This window comes from Syngnathus typhle, unplaced genomic scaffold (genome assembly GCF_033458585.1).
Source record: "Syngnathus typhle isolate RoL2023-S1 ecotype Sweden unplaced genomic scaffold, RoL_Styp_1.0 HiC_scaffold_55, whole genome shotgun sequence".
NCBI lineage: Eukaryota > Metazoa > Chordata > Actinopteri > Syngnathiformes > Syngnathidae > Syngnathus > Syngnathus typhle.
Genome location: NW_026871961.1, coordinates 403,462 through 423,036, shown reverse-complemented (window position 1 = coordinate 423,036; position 19,575 = coordinate 403,462). Strand labels below are relative to the sequence as shown.

General features: G+C 41.2%; 1 long non-coding RNA gene across 1 annotated transcript; it reads right to left on the bottom strand.

Annotated features, from left to right (window-relative positions):
* Positions 1–16,632: 16,632 nt before the first annotated feature.
* Positions 16,633–17,542, bottom strand: LOC133148318 (uncharacterized). The gene is made up of 3 exons (XR_009712514.1): positions 17,039–17,542; positions 16,862–16,939; positions 16,633–16,781 (listed from the first exon to the last, which is right to left on the bottom strand). It is a non-coding gene; the product is annotated as an uncharacterized LOC133148318 (long non-coding RNA).
* Between the last annotated feature and the right edge of the window lie 2,033 nt (positions 17,543–19,575).

Below are 19,575 nucleotides of genomic sequence, written 5' to 3'. Positions count from 1 at the left end.
TGCTCAGCTCGCCGAGAAAATGCGATTTAAGCAATAAAATTAAAAATGCTTATAAAACATAAACCAAACGTTGGAGGTGGTCATTTCTTCATGCGCAGTGATAAAGTCGGCACTCTAAAGCACCCGAGAGCGTTTTTTTCGATGCCAACCTAACCAGAGTGACGGGAGCGGCACAATTCAGAAAAAGTGCTCAGCTCGCCGAGAAAATGCGATTTAAGCAATAAAATTAAAAATGCTTATTAAACATAAACCAAACGTTGGAGGTGGTCATTTCTTCATGCGCAGTGATAAACTCGGCACTCTAAAGCACCCGAGAGCGTTTTTTTCGATGCCAACCTAACCAGAGTGACGGGAGCGGCACAATTCAGAAAAAGTGCTCAGCTCGCCGAGAAAATGCGATTTAAGCAATAAAATTAAAAATGCTTATAAAACATAAACCAAACGTTGGAGGTGGTCATTTCTTAATGCGCAGTAATAAACTCGGCACTCTAAAGCACCCGAGAGCGTTTTTTTCGATGCCAACCTAACCAGAGTGACGGGAGCGGCACAATTCAGAAAAAGTGCTCAGCTCGCCGAGAAAATGCGATTTAAGCAATAAAATTAAAAATGCTTATTAAACATAAACCAAACGTTGGAGGTGGTCATTTCTTCATGCGCAGTGAATAACTCGGCACTCTAAAGCACCCGAGAGCGTTTTTTTCGATGCCAACCTAACCAGAGTGACGGGAGCGGCACAATTCAGAAAAAGCGCTCAGCTCGCCGAGAAAATGCGATTTAAGCAATAAAATTAAAAATGCTTATAAAACATAAACCAAACGTTGGAGGTGGTCATTTCTTAATGCGCAGTAATAAACTCGGCACTCTAAAGCACCCGAGAGCGTTTTTTTCGATGCCAACCTAACCAGAGTGACGGGAGCGGCACAATTCAGAAAAAGTGCTCAGCTCGCCGAGAAAATGCGATTTAAGCAATAAAATTAAAAATGCTTATTAAACATAAACCAAACGTTGGAGGTGGTCATTTCTTCATGCGCAGTGAATAACTCGGCACTCTAAAGCACCCGAGAGCGTTTTTTTCGATGCCAACCTAACCAGAGTGACGGGAGCGGCACAATTCAGAAAAAGCGCTCAGCTCGCCGAGAAAATGCGATTTAAGCAATAAAATTAAAAATGCTTATAAAACATAAACCAAACGTTGGAGGTGGTCATTTCTTAATGCGCAGTAATAAACTCGGCACTCTAAAGCACCCGAGAGCGTTTTTTTCGATGCCAACCTAACCAGAGTGACGGGAGCGGCACAATTCAGAAAAAGTGCTCAGCTCGCCGAGAAAATGCGATTTAAGCAATAAAATTAAAAATGCTTATAAAACATAAACCAAACGTTGGAGGTGGTCATTTCTTAATGCGCAGTAATAAACTCGGCACTCTAAAGCACCCGAGAGCGTTTTTTTCGATGCCAACCTAACCAGAGTGACGGGAGCGGCACAATTCAGAAAAAGTGCTCAGCTCGCCGAGAAAATGCGATTTAAGCAATAAAATTAAAAATGCTTATAAAACATAAACCAAACGTTGGAGGTGGTCATTTCTTAATGCGCAATAATAAACTCGGCACTCTAAAGCACCCGAGAGCGTTTTTTTCGATGCCAACCTAACCAGAGTGACGGGAGCGGCACAATTCAGAAAAAGCGCTCAGCTCGCCGAGAAAATGCGATTTAAGCAATAAAATTAAAAATGCTTATAAAACATAAACCAAACGTTGGAGGTGGTCATTTCCTAATGCGCAGTAATAAACTCGGCACTCTAAAGCACCCGAGAGCGTTTTTTTCGATGCCAACCTAACCAGAGTGACGGGAGCGGCACAATTCAGAAAAAGTGCTCAGCTCGCCGAGAAAATGCGATTTAAGCAATAAAATTAAAAATGCTTATTAAACATAAACCAAACGTTGGAGGTGGTCATTTCTTCATGCGCAGTGAATAACTCGGCACTCTAAAGCACCCGAGAGCGTTTTTTTCGATGCCAACCTAACCAGAGTGACGGGAGCGGCACAATTCAGAAAAAGCGCTCAGCTCGCCGAGAAAATGCGATTTAAGCAATAAAATTAAAAATGCTTATTAAACATAAACCAAACATTGGAGGTGGTCATTTCTTCATGCGCAGTGAATAACTCGGCACTCTAAAGCACCCGAGAGCGTTTTTTTCGATGCCAACCTAACCAGAGTGACGGGAGCGGCACAATTCAGAAAAAGCGCTCAGCTCGCCGAGAAAATGCGATTTAAGCAATAAAATTAAAAATACTTATAAAACATAAACCAAACGTTGGAGGTGGTCATTTCTTCATGCGCAGTGATAAACTCGGCACTCTAAAGCACCCGAGAGCGTTTTTTTCGATGCCAACCTAACCAGAGTGATGGGAGCGGCACAATTCAGAAAAAGTGCTCAGCTCGCCGAGAAAATGCGATTTAAGCAATAAAATTAAAAATGCTTATAAAACATAAACCAAACGTTGGAGGTGGTCATTTCTTCATGCGCAGTGATAAACTCGGCACTCTAAAGCACCCGAGAGCGTTTTTTTCGATGCCAACCTAACCAGAGTGACGGGAGCGGCACAATTCAGAAAAAGTGCTCAGCTCGCCGAGAAAATGCGATTCAAGCAATAAAATTAAAAATGCTTATTAAACATAAACCAAACGTTGGAGGTGGTCATTTCTTCATGCGCAGTGAATAACTCGGCACTCTAAAGCACCCGATAGCGTTTTTTTCGATGCCAACCTAACCAGAGTGACGGGAGCGGCACAATTCAGAAAAAGTGCTCAGCTCGCCGAGAAAATGCGATTTAAGCAATAAAATTAAAAATGCTTCTAAAACATAAACCAAACGTTGGAGGTGGTCATTTCTTAATGCGCAGTAATAAACTCGGCACTCTAAAGCACCCGAGAGCGTTTTTTTCGATGCCAACCTAACCAGAGTGACGGGAGCGGCACAATTCAGAAAAAGTGCTCAGCTCGCCGAGAAAATGCGATTTAAGCAATAAAATTAAAAATGCTTATAAAACATAAACCAAACGTTGGAGGTGGTCATTTCTTAATGCGCAGTAATAAACTCGGCACTCTAAAGCACCCGAGAGCGTTTTTTTCGATGCCAACCTAACCAGAGTGACGGGAGCGGCACAATTCAGAAAAAGCGCTCAGCTCGCCGAGAAAATGCGATTTAAGCAATAAAATTAAAAATGCTTATAAAACATAAACCAAACGTTGGAGGTGGTCATTTCCTAATGCGCAGTAATAAACTCGGCACTCTAAAGCACCCGAGAGCGTTTTTTTCGATGCCAACCTAACCAGAGTGACGGGAGCGGCACAATTCAGAAAAAGTGCTCAGCTCGCCGAGAAAATGCGATTTAAGCAATAAAATTAAAAATCCTTATAAAACATAAACCAAACGTTGGAGGTGGTCATTTCTTAATGCGCAGTAATAAACTCGGCACTCTAAAGCACCCGAGAGCGTTTTTTTCGATGCCAACCTAACCAGAGTGACGGGAGCGGCACAATTCAGAAAAAGCGCTCAGCTCGCCGAGAAAATGCGATTTAAGCAATAAAATTAAAAATGCTTATAAAACATAAACCAAACGTTGGAGGTGGTCATTTCCTAATGCGCAGTAATAAACTCGGCACTCTAAAGCACCCGAGAGCGTTTTTTTCGATGCCAACCTAACCAGAGTGACGGGAGCGGCACAATTCAGAAAAAGTGCTCAGCTCGCCGAGAAAATGCGATTTAAGCAATAAAATTAAAAATGCTTATAAAACATAAACCAAACGTTGGAGGTGGTCATTTCTTAATGCGCAGTAATAAACTCGGCACTCTAAAGCACCCGAGAGCGTTTTTTTCGATGCCAACCTAACCAGAGTGACGGGAGCGGCACAATTCAGAAAAAGCGCTCAGCTCGCCGAGAAAATGCGATTTAAGCAATAAAATTAAAAATGCTTATAAAACATAAACCAAACGTTGGAGGTGGTCATTTCCTAATGCGCAGTAATAAACTCGGCACTCTAAAGCACCCGAGAGCGTTTTTTTCGATGCCAACCTAACCAGAGTGACGGGAGCGGCACAATTCAGAAAAAGTGCTCAGCTCGCCGAGAAAATGCGATTTAAGCAATAAAATTAAAAATGCTTATTAAACATAAACCAAACGTTGGAGGTGGTCATTTCTTCATGCGCAGTGAATAACTCGGCACTCTAAAGCACCCGAGAGCGTTTTTTTCGATGCCAACCTAACCAGAGTGACGGGAGCGGCACAATTCAGAAAAAGCGCTCAGCTCGCCGAGAAAATGCGATTTAAGCAATAAAATTAAAAATGCTTATTAAACATAAACCAAACATTGGAGGTGGTCATTTCTTCATGCGCAGTGAATAACTCGGCACTCTAAAGCACCCGAGAGCGTTTTTTTCGATGCCAACCTAACCAGAGTGCGAGAGCGGCACAATTCAGAAAAAGCGCTCAGCTCGCCGAGAAAATGCGATTTAAGCAATAAAATTAAAAATGCTTATAAAACATAAACCAAACGTTGGAGGTGGTCATTTCTTCATGCGCAGTGATAAACTCGGCACTCTAAAGCACCCGAGAGCGTTTTTTTCGATGCCAACCTAACCAGAGTGACGGGAGCGGCACAATTCAGAAAAAGCGCTCAGCTCGCCGAGAAAATGCGATTTAAGCAATAAAATTAAAAATGCTTATAAAACATAAACCAAACGTTGGAGGTGGTCATTTCTTAATGCGCAGTGAATAACTCGGCACTCTAAAGCACCCGAGAGCGTTTTTTTCGATGCCAACCTAACCAGAGTGACGGGAGCGGCACAATTCAGAAAAAGCGCTCAGCTCGCCGAGAAAATGCGATTTAAGCAATAAAATTAAAAATGCTTATTAAACATAAACCAAACATTGGAGGTGGTCATTTCTTCATGCGCAGTGAATAACTCGGCACTCTAAAGCACCCGAGAGCGTTTTTTTCGATGCCAACCTAACCAGAGTGACGGGAGCGGCACAATTCAGAAAAAGCGCTCAGCTCGCCGAGAAAATGCGATTTAAGCAATAAAATTAAAAATGCTTATAAAACATAAACCAAACGTTACACACAAATAAACAATGCACTTATCCATTGGTTTCAATGTTATGCAAATGAGGGGCTGCAGTGTCACTAAGATAACACTAGATGGCGACATTCGCACCAATGCACTTATCCATTGGTTTCAATGTTATGCAAATGAGGGGCTGCAGTGTCACTAAGATAACACTAGATGGCGACATTTGTAAGGGGGAGAAATGGGTGGGAGGTTTAGGTGTTTTTTTGTTTTTGGGTTTTTTTATTTTGTGAGACAGAATGTCTGAAGAAAGGAGATTTAAGTTGAAGTAAAGGGGGACATTTAGATTTAAGTTGAACTATTTACAAAGGCAGTGACTCTGAACTTGCAGATTATAAGGTTTTTTTTTGGAAACAAAATGTTTGAAGAAAGGTGTTATGTTGGGACATGTTTGAAATTAGTATCTTATTTAACTTTTTTATCTTATTTCACATTTATATAGAAATATTACTTTTTATTTAGTTGAAATAACGTAATTTCGTTTTTATGTGCAGCGTGTGTTTACAAAATGACAATAAAGTTTGTCTAAGATTTAAGTTGAAGTAAAGGGGGACATTTAGATTTAAGTTGAACTATTTACAAAAGCAGCGACTCTGAACTTGCAGATTATAAGGTTTTTTTTGGAAACAAAATGTTTGAAGAAAGGTGTTATGTTGGGACATGTTTGAAATTAGTATCTTATTTAACTTTTTTATCTTATTTCACATTTATATAGAAATATCACTTTTTATTTAGTTGAAATAACGTAATTTCGTTTTTATGTGCAGCGTGTGTTTACAAAATGACAATAAAGTTTGTCTAAGATTTAAGTTGAAGTAAAGGGGGACATTTAGATTTAAGTTGAACTATTTACAAAAGCAGCGACTCTGAACTTGCAGATTATAAGGTTTTTTTTGGAAACAAAATGTTTGAAGAAAGGTGTTATGTTGGGACATGTTTGAAATTAGTATCTTATTTAACTTTTTTATCTTATTTCACATTTATATAGAAATATCACTTTTTATTTAGTTGAAATAACGTAATTTCGTTTTTATGTGCAGCGTGTGTTTACAAAATGACAATAAAGTTTGTCTAAGATTTAAGTTGAAGTAAAGGGGAGACATTTAGATTTAAGTTGAACTATTTACAAAGGCAGCGACTCTGAACTTGCAGATTATAAGGTTTTTTTGGAAACAAAATGTTTGAAGATAGGTGTTATGTTGGGACATGTTTGAAACTAGTATTTTAAGATTTGAAGCATTTACAAAAGGGGAGAAAAACTGTAAGAAATGTAGCTTTTTAGAGAGAGATGTTATGACAAAGGAAGAAAACTTGAGTCAACGACTCTAAAGAATGTGGGCAGCTGTAAGTTTTTAGAGAGATGTTATGACAAAAGAAGAAAAATTAGGGTCAACGACTCTAAAGAATGTGGGCAGGTGTGGGTGTCCGATCAATGGAAGGAGAATTTGGAACAGTGGAAGGACAATTTGGGGTAACGACTCTGTACGATTCTGAACTATTCACAAAGGCAACGACTCTGCTGACTAGAAAATACTGGTTTTTTACTGGATTCAGAGGTGCTGCACTGTGTCAGAGGTCATTTGTTGAGAAAAACAGTTGAAGGCTTTATATTTTAGTATATTTGGTGTACTTTTAACATATTAGATTTTGCTTAGATAGTTTTAGGAGTAGTCTAACATCTTGAGTAAAACACGTGACAAAGGTGTGGTTTTAAGGAGACGGTGGGTGGACCTACGCAAGTATATTTAAGATCAGGGTTGGTAGCGCTGAGCTTAAAGCGACGCTGCTATACTTGAAGCTTAAATCATGATCGCTGAAACGCCTGTTACTATTCATTTATCTCATAAAGGTGACGACGGATTGTTAAATGCTCCTAGGAAAAAACATATGTACCTCAAGCGTATGCAGCAGCCTTCTACGGAGAAACTTGAACAGAGCTGGGACTTGACAACAGAGACTCGATGGGGGTTTAAATTTTTTTATGAAGTCGGGGAGCTATTTTTCTTCATGAAAAGCCGAGGAGATTCAGCCGGTAACAATACTTTTGGTTTATTTTCTTCGAACGACTGGGGTGTGCTAAATCAGCTCCTGCCCCGGGTTTTGACTGATTTTTTAAACGATTACGGTGTACAAGGTGTACTGAACATGACTTGGATTTCAAGAATTACGGCAAGCGGAAAATGTTTTTTGCGGGTTAAAGTTTATCCACAAACTATTGAGGGCGAAGAAGATGGCGAGGTAGTCGATTTGCTTTATTTAACATTAGAAGCGTTCAATAACGAATGTGGGGTTTTTCAAACATTACTTGATGTGCCTTTAACTGAATGGCAAGAAAAGATGCAAGCCTCTAGTGATAGTATTTCAAGGCTCTTTGTTGCAAGCCGTGTCTGGACAAATATCATTGGAGCGAAACGTAAATTAACTTTAGATTAGCCTTACTAAAAAATAACTTTTAAACTCTTCAACTCTTTACACCACACACACACACACACACACACACACACACACGCACGCGTACATGCATGCGCACACTTACACGCACGCGCACACTTACATGCACGCGCACACTTACATGCACGCGCACACGCACACCTACCTGCACGTACACATGTAACCATTAGCATAACTTTAGAAATGGGGAATGTTTACGCCCCTAGACTTTCTGTATAAGTACTGAGCTCTCTCAGACTTGAAACCAACTCGTACCTGAATCCAGACAAGAGATCAACAACAAGATAGCCCAAAGATCTGCCCGACGTCTCCTACCAAGCTTTGCACCGATGGAGAAGGGCCCAGGAGAGAAACTTTCCAGAGGTGTTCAGACTGTTCCAGATTGTCTGCTCACTCTCTGGTCTACCCCTGATGAAACTCCTACAGATAGAGACATCAGCAGATTTACGCAAACAAACGCGACGGCTGAGGTAGCGGTTCAAACGCCATCAACGAACTTTGAAGTCCTTCCTCCGTATGGGACGGAGCCACAGCCGGCAGATGTATGGTCTGTCTTCAGAGATTCTACTCCTCCGACAAACTATGCAGACATCGCCTTCCTCTCTACGCCGCAACGCTCCTCACCGCCTAGCTACAGACAGCAATTCGATCGCCTCTTCGGACCCCCGTTAATCTTCGAGGTAACGCCATCTACCGGTTCGGAGAATGAAGAAACCTTCGAGCTGGTAGAAAATCTACCATCGACATCTGCGGGTCCATCAGCGCCATCTGCGGGGCCGGCGGGGGGTGAGACCTACCTGCTAGAAGAGGCGGAGCGTCAGCCCCTGCGTCTGCTCGACGACACTAGTGCGAGTCTCGATTTGCCCTTCTTATCAAACTCTGACATTGCCCACATACTAGCTCCTGAATCGCTAGCTATGGCTGATGGAAGCTATGCCGATTTTCCGATGCTGGACAACACTATTGTGGCAGACTTTCCTCTCGACGAAGCTGACATCCCGCCGCTGACATCCACACCTGCACACGTCGATGTTCACCAGGACATCTACAGTATGAACATTGAACCATTTACATCTTTGACAGTTGAGGATTACGTAAAGGTGAAACTAATGATATCCTATATGTTGTATGACGCGTTATTACAACATGCTAGGATGATGTGTGATGGATGTGTGCTCGATGACTTCAGCCAGCTTCATCACACGTGTTTAACTATTGAGGATAGCTGCTTTTATTTCTACGTAAACTACGAGAGTGTGATGGCAGCGCTATGTAACGATAATTTCCTCCGTACGTTATCAACTATGCTTTTTTTTTTCAACACATCGGTTCCTCTTAAAACCTTGCGCGACACAGCTACAGCCATTTTGCATGACTTCGCGCACGAGAACAGGGTCTTTGCTAGATTGCGCTCCGTAAAACAAGAATCTAGCTCTGTTGCGGTGTTGGACAAGAGCGTGATCGGCTTATTATTCAGGACTTTCGGGAAGACAGAATGGGCGATTCTGTAAGAAGCACATGGGCCCAGCTGGCTGTCGATCTCGCGTTGTTTTTGGATTATTTTAAAACTCATCTGCTTGCTGATGTTATTACATGGTTAAGAGGTCTTAAAACATTGATCGAAACAAAATGGCCAATGCTATTTTCATTTATACGCTGTGGTCAAACTTAGAAAAAACTTTTTTTTTTTTTTTCATTTTTTTATTATGTTTTACTGTGTGCTTTATTCTGAATTTTTTTGTAATAAACTGTGACCAACAAAAGTGATTGTTTTCTGTGTGTTTTCTATTAAAACATACCTGTATACTTTATTACCTGTGCCACACTCTGTTTTCCTTCAATCTGCATTTCACAATGGCTCGTAACAGTTCTCTGAAAAAAATCTACTACAACGCCGTAGACCCCGCCAGTTTTGGAGGAGAAGCACGTTTGCACAAAGGAGCTACTGGTCGCTGTAAAAACACTAGTATTAAAAAAGTGAAAGCGTTCCTAGCAGACCAAGACACATATACTTTACATAAACCAGCCAGAATAACTTTTCCTAGAAATAAAGTTTTTGTTCGAGGTCCTATGAAGCAGTTTCAGGCAGACTTATGTGACTTACAGTCACTGTCACGCTACAATGACGGATTCAAATATTTACTGACTGTAATTGATGTGTTTTCGAAACGCGCATTTGTACGAGTTCTGAAGACCAAATCAGCTCCGCATGTCTCTCGGGCGTTTGAAGAAGTGCTAACAGTTAGCGGGGTACCGTCAAGATTGCAGACAGATAAGGGGAAAGAATTTTTTAACAAACATTTCCAGAAATTAATGAGACAGAATAATATTTTACATTTTGCCACGTCTTCCGATACAAAAGCGCAAACGGTTGAACGCTTTAACAAGACACTCAAAACACGAATGTGGCGTTATTTCACTTCAAAAAACACACAACAGTACATAGACGTAATTCAGGAATTTATCACCAGCTATAATAACAGTGTTCACAGCAGTATAAAAATGACACCTAACGCTGTCAATGAGGAAAATCGCAACGTTGTTTTTACTAACTTGTATGGCAAAAACCCCTTCCGACGAGGAATCAAGTTCCGGTTCGCTCCAGGCAACACGGTCCGTCTCTCCAAACTCAGAGGCACCTTTGAGAAAGGTTACTTGCAGAGTTTCACGGATGAAATATTCAAGATAACACAACGACTCCACCGTGTCCCTCCTGTCTACAAAATATCAGACTTGGACGGTGTGCTTATAGAAGGCACTTTTTACGAAGCAGAATTACAAAAAGTAAAAATAAAAAAAAATAAGATTTTCCGGATACAGAAAATTCTTAAATCACGCACTGTGTCAGGCAAGAAGGAGCTACTCGTCCACTGGGTCGGCTGGCCAACCAAATTTGACAGCTGGGTGCCTGCAAATAGCGTTAAAGACATTTAAAAACTGATAGGATAGTCATTCTGTTAAAATCTCGAGATGGGTGATGTACAAAAAGAATTCTACGTAACATTAGCCTCAAATGCTAGCATGCACATCTTTCCTGACAACACGCTTTCAGAATTTAAAGTGGAATTAGCGCAACATATCGATTTAAAAGGATCATGGGAGGTTGGCTTATGTGAGATTTCATACATCAACTCAATTTTTGACATTCCTGAGAAAAAACGGGATTTCTATTTCAAACAGTCGAAACCTCTTAGTAAAGTTGAATCTTTACAAGGTGATTCTGAAATTAAATATATGGTAAAAAATCGGGAAGGTGGTCGGAATATCTATCACAAACAGCCAAAATCCCTTATCTCGCGAGATGAGACTTTACAAGGTTATTCCGAGGTTCAACATACGCTGAAAATTCAAGGGGGTGTTTACAACAATCATGACTCGTTAGCTTCTGAAATTCAAACTCTATTAACTAAAGCTAGTATGAAAAAGGTTGCTATTCAGTTTGATCACCATATACGAAGATATTTGTTTGCAGGCGAAGAAAATTCAAAAATTATGTTCAAGAGCCCCCTAGCGTATATCGTTGGAATGAATCCGGAACATTGGCTCCAGCTCAAACCGGAAGGCGTCTATGGACAACATCCGGCTGATAAAAAAGCCGGTTTATATTTTCTATTTGTTTACACAGACATTGTTCAACATCAGACCGTCGGTGACGCTTACGCGCCGATGCTGCGAGCTCTCCCCATCGAAGGAAACTTTGAGGACGTTATAAATAAGAGCTTTAATCCTGTGTACTATTTAAACGTGTGCAGATCTCATATCGAGACCATTTCAGTTAGTCTTCGAACAGATCAAAACACACCTGTCAGCTTTGTATACGGGAAAGTTATCCTCATTTTGCATTTTAGATCGAGATAATAAAAACAATGGTGTCATCAACCATACATCCCGATTTGTATCGATTTGTCGATTATTACGAAACGCAAGTGGGAGGATCAATTCAAGGTTTTCAAGGAGCCCCAGTCCAATATGGGCGTGGCCTGGGTTCAGTTTTTGCTAAACTGTTTCGCTTTGTCATGCCTATGTTCAAAAGCGGCTTTAACTTGGCTAAACCACATCTTCAGACTGCTGCTAAAAGCATAGCAACGGATGTCGCTGGACGTGTCATAGAGAGAATTCACCGCAAAACGGCGACCACTCAAGAAGGTTCCGGACTTGCAGTTTTATCACGCAGGGGGTTGCAACCTGGTGGGCGGAGAAAAAAGACTATTAAAAGAAAAAAACGCTCTGCCGATCTCAGATCAGCTAAGAAAAGGCGAAGGAGACAGAGGGCAGATATCTTCTCTTAAAATGGCCCTTCTACATTTTAAATCGCAAGAATGTGTTTTGTCAAGTCTCGATTTGTTTTCATGTCCTTTAACACAACTATCCATCGAAGACAGCTCCTATGTAGAATTCTTACCGTTATCGGCCATTGTGGACCAGGGGCCAATTGAATTTTTTATACCCGGGGATGGCTCGAAATATTTAGATTTATCTGATACACTACTACACCTGCGTTTAAAAATAACACGTAGAGATGGGAGCAATTTACCACCGCAAGAGCAAGTCGGCATTGTGAATTTCCCTATAAACACAATTTTTAGTCAATTAGATATCTCACTGGGCGGGAGATTAATATCACAATCTAGTGCAACGCATGCATATAGATCCATCATTGAGTTATTGTTAAACTTTTCAAACGATTCTTTGGAATCCCAATTCACAGCAGGGATGTTCGCAAAAGACACTAGAGGTCGTATGGACTCTATTATATTTGAAGGTCCTGCAGCCAACGAGGGGCTGGTTCGTCGTGCTCAGCTGATGGGGGGCTCACGCGAGTTTCATGTTACAGGACCGCTACACGGTGACATTTTCTTTTCCGAGCGCCATCTATTGAATAATGTGGATCTACGCCTAAAGTTAACTAGAGCTCCTGATGATTTTTGCCTCATGAGCGCTCTAGACAGCGATTCGTGTCTCAAGATATTAGGCGCTTCACTGTATGTGAAAAAAGTATCAGTTTCACCAGCTGTTTCAATAGGCCATGAAGCAGCTTTACATAAAGGTAACGCGTTGTACCCTCTCAGTAGAGTCAATATAAAGACCTTTTCTATCCCTCAAAACTCACGGATTTGCCACCAAGATAACCTCTTCCTCGGCCATATTCCTAAACAAATTGTACTAGCTATGGTGAATCATAACAGTTTTATGGGGCGAAGAGATTTAAACCCGTTTAATTTTTTACATCACAACATTGAGTATCTGGCCCTTAGCCATGAAGGTCGCCAAATACCGGCTAAAGCTTTTCAACCTAATTTCGACGCTGGATTATATACACGTGAATTTCATAATCTATACACAGCTACGGGGCGTTTTTTAAAAGATTTACCTCTCTGTATCGATCAACAAGATTTTAGTCAAGGCTATTCACTTTTTGTCTTTAATTTAAGTCAAGCAGATGATTCTGGGGCTTTATCGCCCGTGAATAATGGTGTTTTAAGATTAGATTTGCGATTTCGTGTGCCTCTCCCACATACAGCCACGCTTATTATTTACGCAGTTTATGATTCCCTTATTGAGATTAATGCCAAAAGGGAAGTGTTGATGGACTATTATTAAAAAATATGAACGGTCGCGAATTGGATTTGATTATGACCCGGATGCAAAGGGCGTTGTTTGGTGGGGTTTACGCGTCAGACGAGCTAGCTGACGTCAAAGACAAGCCCCCCAGATATTATATTGTTAACACCCACCCACGCCACATGCCAGGCGAACATTGGCTCGCTTTGACTTTAGAATCTGATGGTTCGGCCACATTCTTTGATCCTTTTGGTCTGCCACCAGACAGTCCTTATTACCCGTCAAGTATATACAGATTTCTAAAAAAGTATTCTAATCGTTTGGAATACCATAACGGACAACTCCAACATGAATTGAATGACACCTGTGGTCAACATTGTGTGTACTACTTGTCGCAACGGGGTTGGGGGCTGACCTACAATGACGTCATGAAGCATTATCATCCCGACCCTCTGGATAATGACTCGATGGTTATCGATTTTGTCAAGAAATGTCGAAGACCGGATCGGCTGTGTGGCGGGCAAATATCATGTTCATTACACAAATTTAAAGAATGTCATTGTCTGAAACCGTGTTAATGTTTTATAAAATCTCTTTTATTCAATAAACATTGTTAAAGAGAGTTACAGAGTCATTTGTTTTTTTTTCCAGTAACAGCATTAGCGTATCTAACATTTTAATAACTAACCCACTTTACTACCGGTGATCTGTTTTTCCTTTTTCTCTCTTTTACGCTTACATGTTTTGCGTGAGAAACATCATCATCTTCATCCCTAGCGTATTTCAAGCGTTTGAAATCAGCACGAGCAGAGGGGTTGGAAATGCTTGATTCAGGCAGGTTTAGCTGTGCTAATGTACGCAGAAATTCTGTCCAGCCAGCCGGTTGAGCGGCTAGTTTCTTACCGGCTACAATTAAATGTTTTATCAAATCGCTCATGTGTGAGCCCTTGACAGTTTTCCCTCTAAAAATAAATTCGCTTAGCGGCGTCCATCTTACATCTTCGGCCGATAATTTCTTTAACACATAGGAGGCGCTGCGACGATAACGCGGCCCCATGGTGTCCAAAATATCAGCCCAATCTTCATCTGTCACTTTTGGGGGCGCTTTCCCTCCCTCTTCAACAACCCTCTCTTCATTACGAATCGTAACAGGAATCTGCTCAGAATCTCTTTGTTTGATCAAACCCATATAACGCTGCATCAGGGATTGATAAATTTTGATCTTTTCATATTGATTTAAATTTTTATTATCCAAAACCTGTTTCATCTCCTCATCCAGAGAATACTCGGCGGTGTCCCGAATAGTAGGGGCTGGCTTATTGAGCCTCTCGAGCTGGTAAGGGGAGATCAGGAACATTTTCTGCGCCGTTTTCAAACTCATTTTATTATTTGTTCATAAAACCAGTAATAACGCTCCCCAGAACAGGTGCGAATGCCGCTAATAAAGGCAATATGAAACCACCTTTCTGAACTAACACAGCTCTTTTCTTTTTCAGAGTATTTTTTTTATCAGCTAGAAAGCGGATATTTTTCTTCTGCTTTTTTAGTTTTTTATAAAGTTTTGATTTTAAGGGTAGATGTCCTTTTAAAAGATTCAGAGCAATCTCGCACAATGCCTTCACTAAACTAGCAGGACTTTTGAGGAGTAAATGTTTACGTTTGGCCGGCTTCGATGTAAACAGAGACTTGAGTAACAACGCATTTGTTTTTAAAAGCTTTGTCATCGTTTTATTGTTTGGGGATATAAACTACAGGCCACTGGCTAGGTAGTACACCTGTACGTAGTCTATATTGTTCTGGGCATGAAGGTGTCAGATCAATCAGTAAATACCCATGCGGCTCTTTTGTTGCATCCTCAAAAGATTCCAAGAAGAACTTCCGGTTGCTGGGGCAGATTTGATTCGCCAAAACATTCACTTGCATTTTATCACGGGGGTTTTTGAACAGAATCAGATAATTACTGTTTAAACTGATAGTACGACTGAATTTCCCTTGATGGAATACATTCTGTGTTAGCATTATAACGCTTAAATTTTTATGATGTCTATATTGCGTGAATATTCGAACCACTTCCTGATTATCCGAAGCTTGGAAGATGATGTCGTCCAGAACCAGTAGGTGGTGCTGCTGCGGCGGGAACAGCTTCTCGTCATCAAAAGATTCAGGCAGCCCCTTGATAAAAACGATGTCTTTATTCATGTTTTTGAGCTCATCGTACATTGGTTGATATGAAGTATAAACCCAGACAATATTATCAGGTTTTTTTCTCATAACATGTTCAAGATTTTCTAAAACATTTTTAACAAAAAAGGTCTTCCCACAACCTGAAGGCCCCGCTATTAACGATGAGAAAGGAAGTTCTAATCTAGGGTCAAATTCAATCTGGTTAAAAGCCATTTTCAATAACCAAATGGTTCAGTGCGGCCTTGATTGAGCAATCTTCTTTTGTCGTAGACTACACGAAGCCGTTTGGAAAATGATGTGTTTCTGAGATGAAACCCTCTCTTATTGCGAACAATGCCATGTTGGGGTGCGTAAAGCACGTCTGAGACTGCACCTGCTGTGTCGATGTACCCCTGAACCAAATCGAGCATGCTGTCAAGATTGATGCTCTGACCGCTTTCGTGAGTCTGTGTGATACCCTTTACCTTCATGACGGTGCGGTTTGTCCCCCTTGTCTTGTAAGCGTAAGTTTTCGGCCCTGCTGAGACAAATTCTGAAATGCTGTCGTTCGAAAGCTCATCTGTCAAATCACCCAGATAATCCCCTAGCGGAAGGACAGTTTCACCAAGTTTGACCGTGTACACGAGACTGTCTGTGTCAGTGTAAAGAACGCGCGTCTGTAAAATTTCTAGATAGTTGTACATTTTTAGACGTGCATAAGCGGTTGTGAAACACGCAGCCGCCACGTTTGATGTTTTTGAGGCTGGTATCTCATTGTTTACGTTGAAACAATATTGTACAACCGAAAGCTTTTCGCTGATAAAGTGGAAAAATTTCACATCGTACAAACCGGAAAACAGAAGATCAAAAAACTCCTCAGATTTTGTCACAATTTTTGTGTTTGTCATGTTCTCACGCTGGGCTAGTTTTCCCCATAGATTGTTTAGACAAAGTTTCGAAACCTGACGTTTCCCATGATTTACAGCAATTTTGGAAGGGTCCAGTTGGATACCCTGATGAATCGCGTAGCTCTGTATGTAATTTTCTCTATCAGCTTGATTGACCGCATGCGCTGGATAGCCTGAAGATTCCTGTTTACCTTTTAGAAATGTTCGCATGTAATCACGGAAAATTGTGTCGCTCGCTCTTGTGTAATGCCATACTTCGGTAATATCTGCAACAGTGTAGCCAAGGTCAAGTGCCTTAACAAATTCAGGAGTTGTCCAAACACCTGTTAACGATCTCTGCTCATCATTATGCGTACAAGCTGTCTGCTGGTTGTTATGCTCAGCGCATGTACGACACAGTGTGAAGAATAACTCTGCTGTTTTCGTTGCTTCAAAATGACGTGCAGAGCTCGTGACAACCTCCTGTCGGCCGGAGGGGGGTATGATTTGGCCGAAATCACTCGGTTCTGCCTCCAAACCAGTCTGTATCAGTGGGTTTTTTTGCCTAGTAGCAGCCGCTACGAGATCTGTTACACACATAAAAAAACAAAAAAAATCACCAACTAATAGCATTTTATTAACTAACGTAAATGAACAGTTGCCTTACCGTAGTCTGATTGTGTTAAATAAACTCCGCTAAAGTCGTCGTCAAATACTGCGTGCACGTCAGCAAACACAGTTATATCTGCATGACATTACATACACATTACATCATGTTTATATAATAACTTCAGTGTATTATTATTATTATTATTATACCAGTATAATTAATAACATGGCTTACCTTTAACCATCTCGAAACAACTTTTTGACGCTCTCTAACTTTGGACGCTCTCCAACTTCTCCGTTCAGAGCTCATCTGCTGGTGTGTCTTCTCAAAAAACAATCAATAACCCCACCTTAAATACACTAACATTAAGTCCACCCCCCTCTCTAAAAAACACCTATAGACATCCTCCAACACCCCAAAAACAAAAAAACACCTAAACCTCCCACCCATTTCTCCCCCTTACAAATGTCGCCATCTAGTGTTATCTTAGTGACACTGTAGCCCCTCCCCCTAAAACACCTGCACCCTCTTCCCCCTTGACACTTACAGCCCCTCCCTTCGTGGCTCCTGCACTTCATTTGCATAACAATAAAATCATGTCCAAATGTCGCCATCTAGTGCTATCTTAGTGACACTGCACCCCCTCCCCCTAAAACACCTGCACTTCATTTGCATAACATTGAAACCAATGGATAAGTGCATTGGTGCGAATGTCGCCATCTAGTGTTATCTTAGTGACACTGCAGCCCCTCATTTGCATAACATTGAAACCAATGGATAAGTGCATTGTTTATTTGTGTGTAACGTTGGAGGTGGTCATTTCTTCATGCGCAGTGATAAACTCGGCACTCTAAAGCACCCGAGAGCGTTTTTTTCGATGCCAACCTAACCAGAGTGACGGGAGCGGCACAATTCAGAAAAAGTGCTCAGCTCGCCGAGAAAATGCGATTTAAGCAATACAATTAAAAATGCTTATAAAACATAAACCAAACGTTGGAGGTGGTCATTTCTTCATGCGCAGTAATAAACTCGGCACTCTAAAGCACCCGAGAGCGTTTTTTTCGATGCCAACCTAACCAGAGTGACGGGAGCGGCACAATTCAGAAAAAGTGCTCAGCTCGCCGAGAAAATGCGATTTAAGCAATAAAATTAAAAATGCTTATAAAACATAAACCAAACGTTGGAAGTGGTCATTTCTTCATGCGCAGTGATAAACTCGGCACTCTAAAGCACCCGAGAGCGTTTTTTTCGATGCCAACCTAACCAGAGTTACGGGAGCGGCACAATTCAGAAAAAGCGCTCAGCTCGCCGAGAAAATGCGATTTAAGCAATAAAATTAAAAATGCTTATAAAACATAAACCAAACGTTGGAGGTGGTCATTTCTTCATGCGCAGTGATAAACTCGGCACTCTAAAGCACCCGAGAGCGTTTTTTTCGATGCCAACCTAACCAGAGTGACGGGAGCGGCACAATTCAGAAAAAGCGCTCAGCTCGCCGAGAAAATGCGATTTAAGCAATAAAATTAAAAATGCTTATAAAACATAAACCAAACGTTGGAGGTGGTCATTTCTTAATGCGCAGTAATAAACTCGGCACTCTAAAGCACCCGAGAGCGTTTTTTTCGATGCCAACCTAACCAGAGTGACGGGAGCGGCACAATTCAGAAAAAGTGCTCAGCTCGCCGAGAAAATGCGATTTAAGCAATAAAATTAAAAATGCTTATAAAACATAAACCAAACGTTGGAGGTGGTCATTTCTCAATGCGCAGTAATAAACTCGGCACTCTAAAGCACCCGAGAGCGTTTTTTTCGATGCCAACCTAACCAGAGTGACGGGAGCGGCACAATTCAGAAAAAGTGCTCAGCTCGCCGAGAAATTGCGATTTAAGCAATAAAATTAAAAATGCTTATAAAACATAAACCAAACGTTGGAGGTGGTCATTTCTTAATGCGCAGTAATAAACTCGGCACTCTAAAGCACCCGAGAGCGTTTTTTTCGATGCCAACCTAACCAGAGTGACGGGAGCGGCACAATTCAGAAAAAGCGCTCAGCTCGCCGAGAAAATGCGATTTAAGCAATACAATTAAAAATGCTTATAAAACATAAACCAAACGTTGGAGGTGGTCATTTCCTAATGCGCAGTAATAAACTCGGCACTCTAAAGCACCCGAGAGCGTTTTTTTCGATGCCAACCTAACCAGAGTGACGGGAGCGGCACAATTCAGAAAAAGTGCTCAGCTCGCCGAGAAAATGCGATTTAAGCAATAAAATTAAAAATGCTTATTAAACATAAACCAAACGTTGGAGGTGGTCATTTCTTCATGCGCAGTGAATAACTCGGCACTCTAAAGCACCCGAGAGCGTTTTTTTCGATGCCAACCTAACCAGAGTGACGGGAGCGGCACAATTCAGAAAAAGCGCTCAGCTCGCCGAGAAAATGCGATTTAAGCAATAAAATTAAAAATGCTTATTAAACATAAACCAAACGTTGGAGGTGGTCATTTCTTAATGCGCAGTAATAAACTCGGCACTCTAAAGCACCCGAGAGCGTTTTTTTCGATGCCAACCTAACCAGAGTGACGGGAGCGGCACAATTCAGAAAAAGTGCTCAGCTCGCCGAGAAAATGCGATTTAAGCAATAAAATTAAAAATGCTTATTAAACATAAACCAAACGTTGGAGGTGGTCATTTCTTCATGCGCAGTGAATAACTCGGCACTCTAAAGCACCCGAGAGCGTTTTTTTCGATGCCAACCTAACCAGAGTGACGG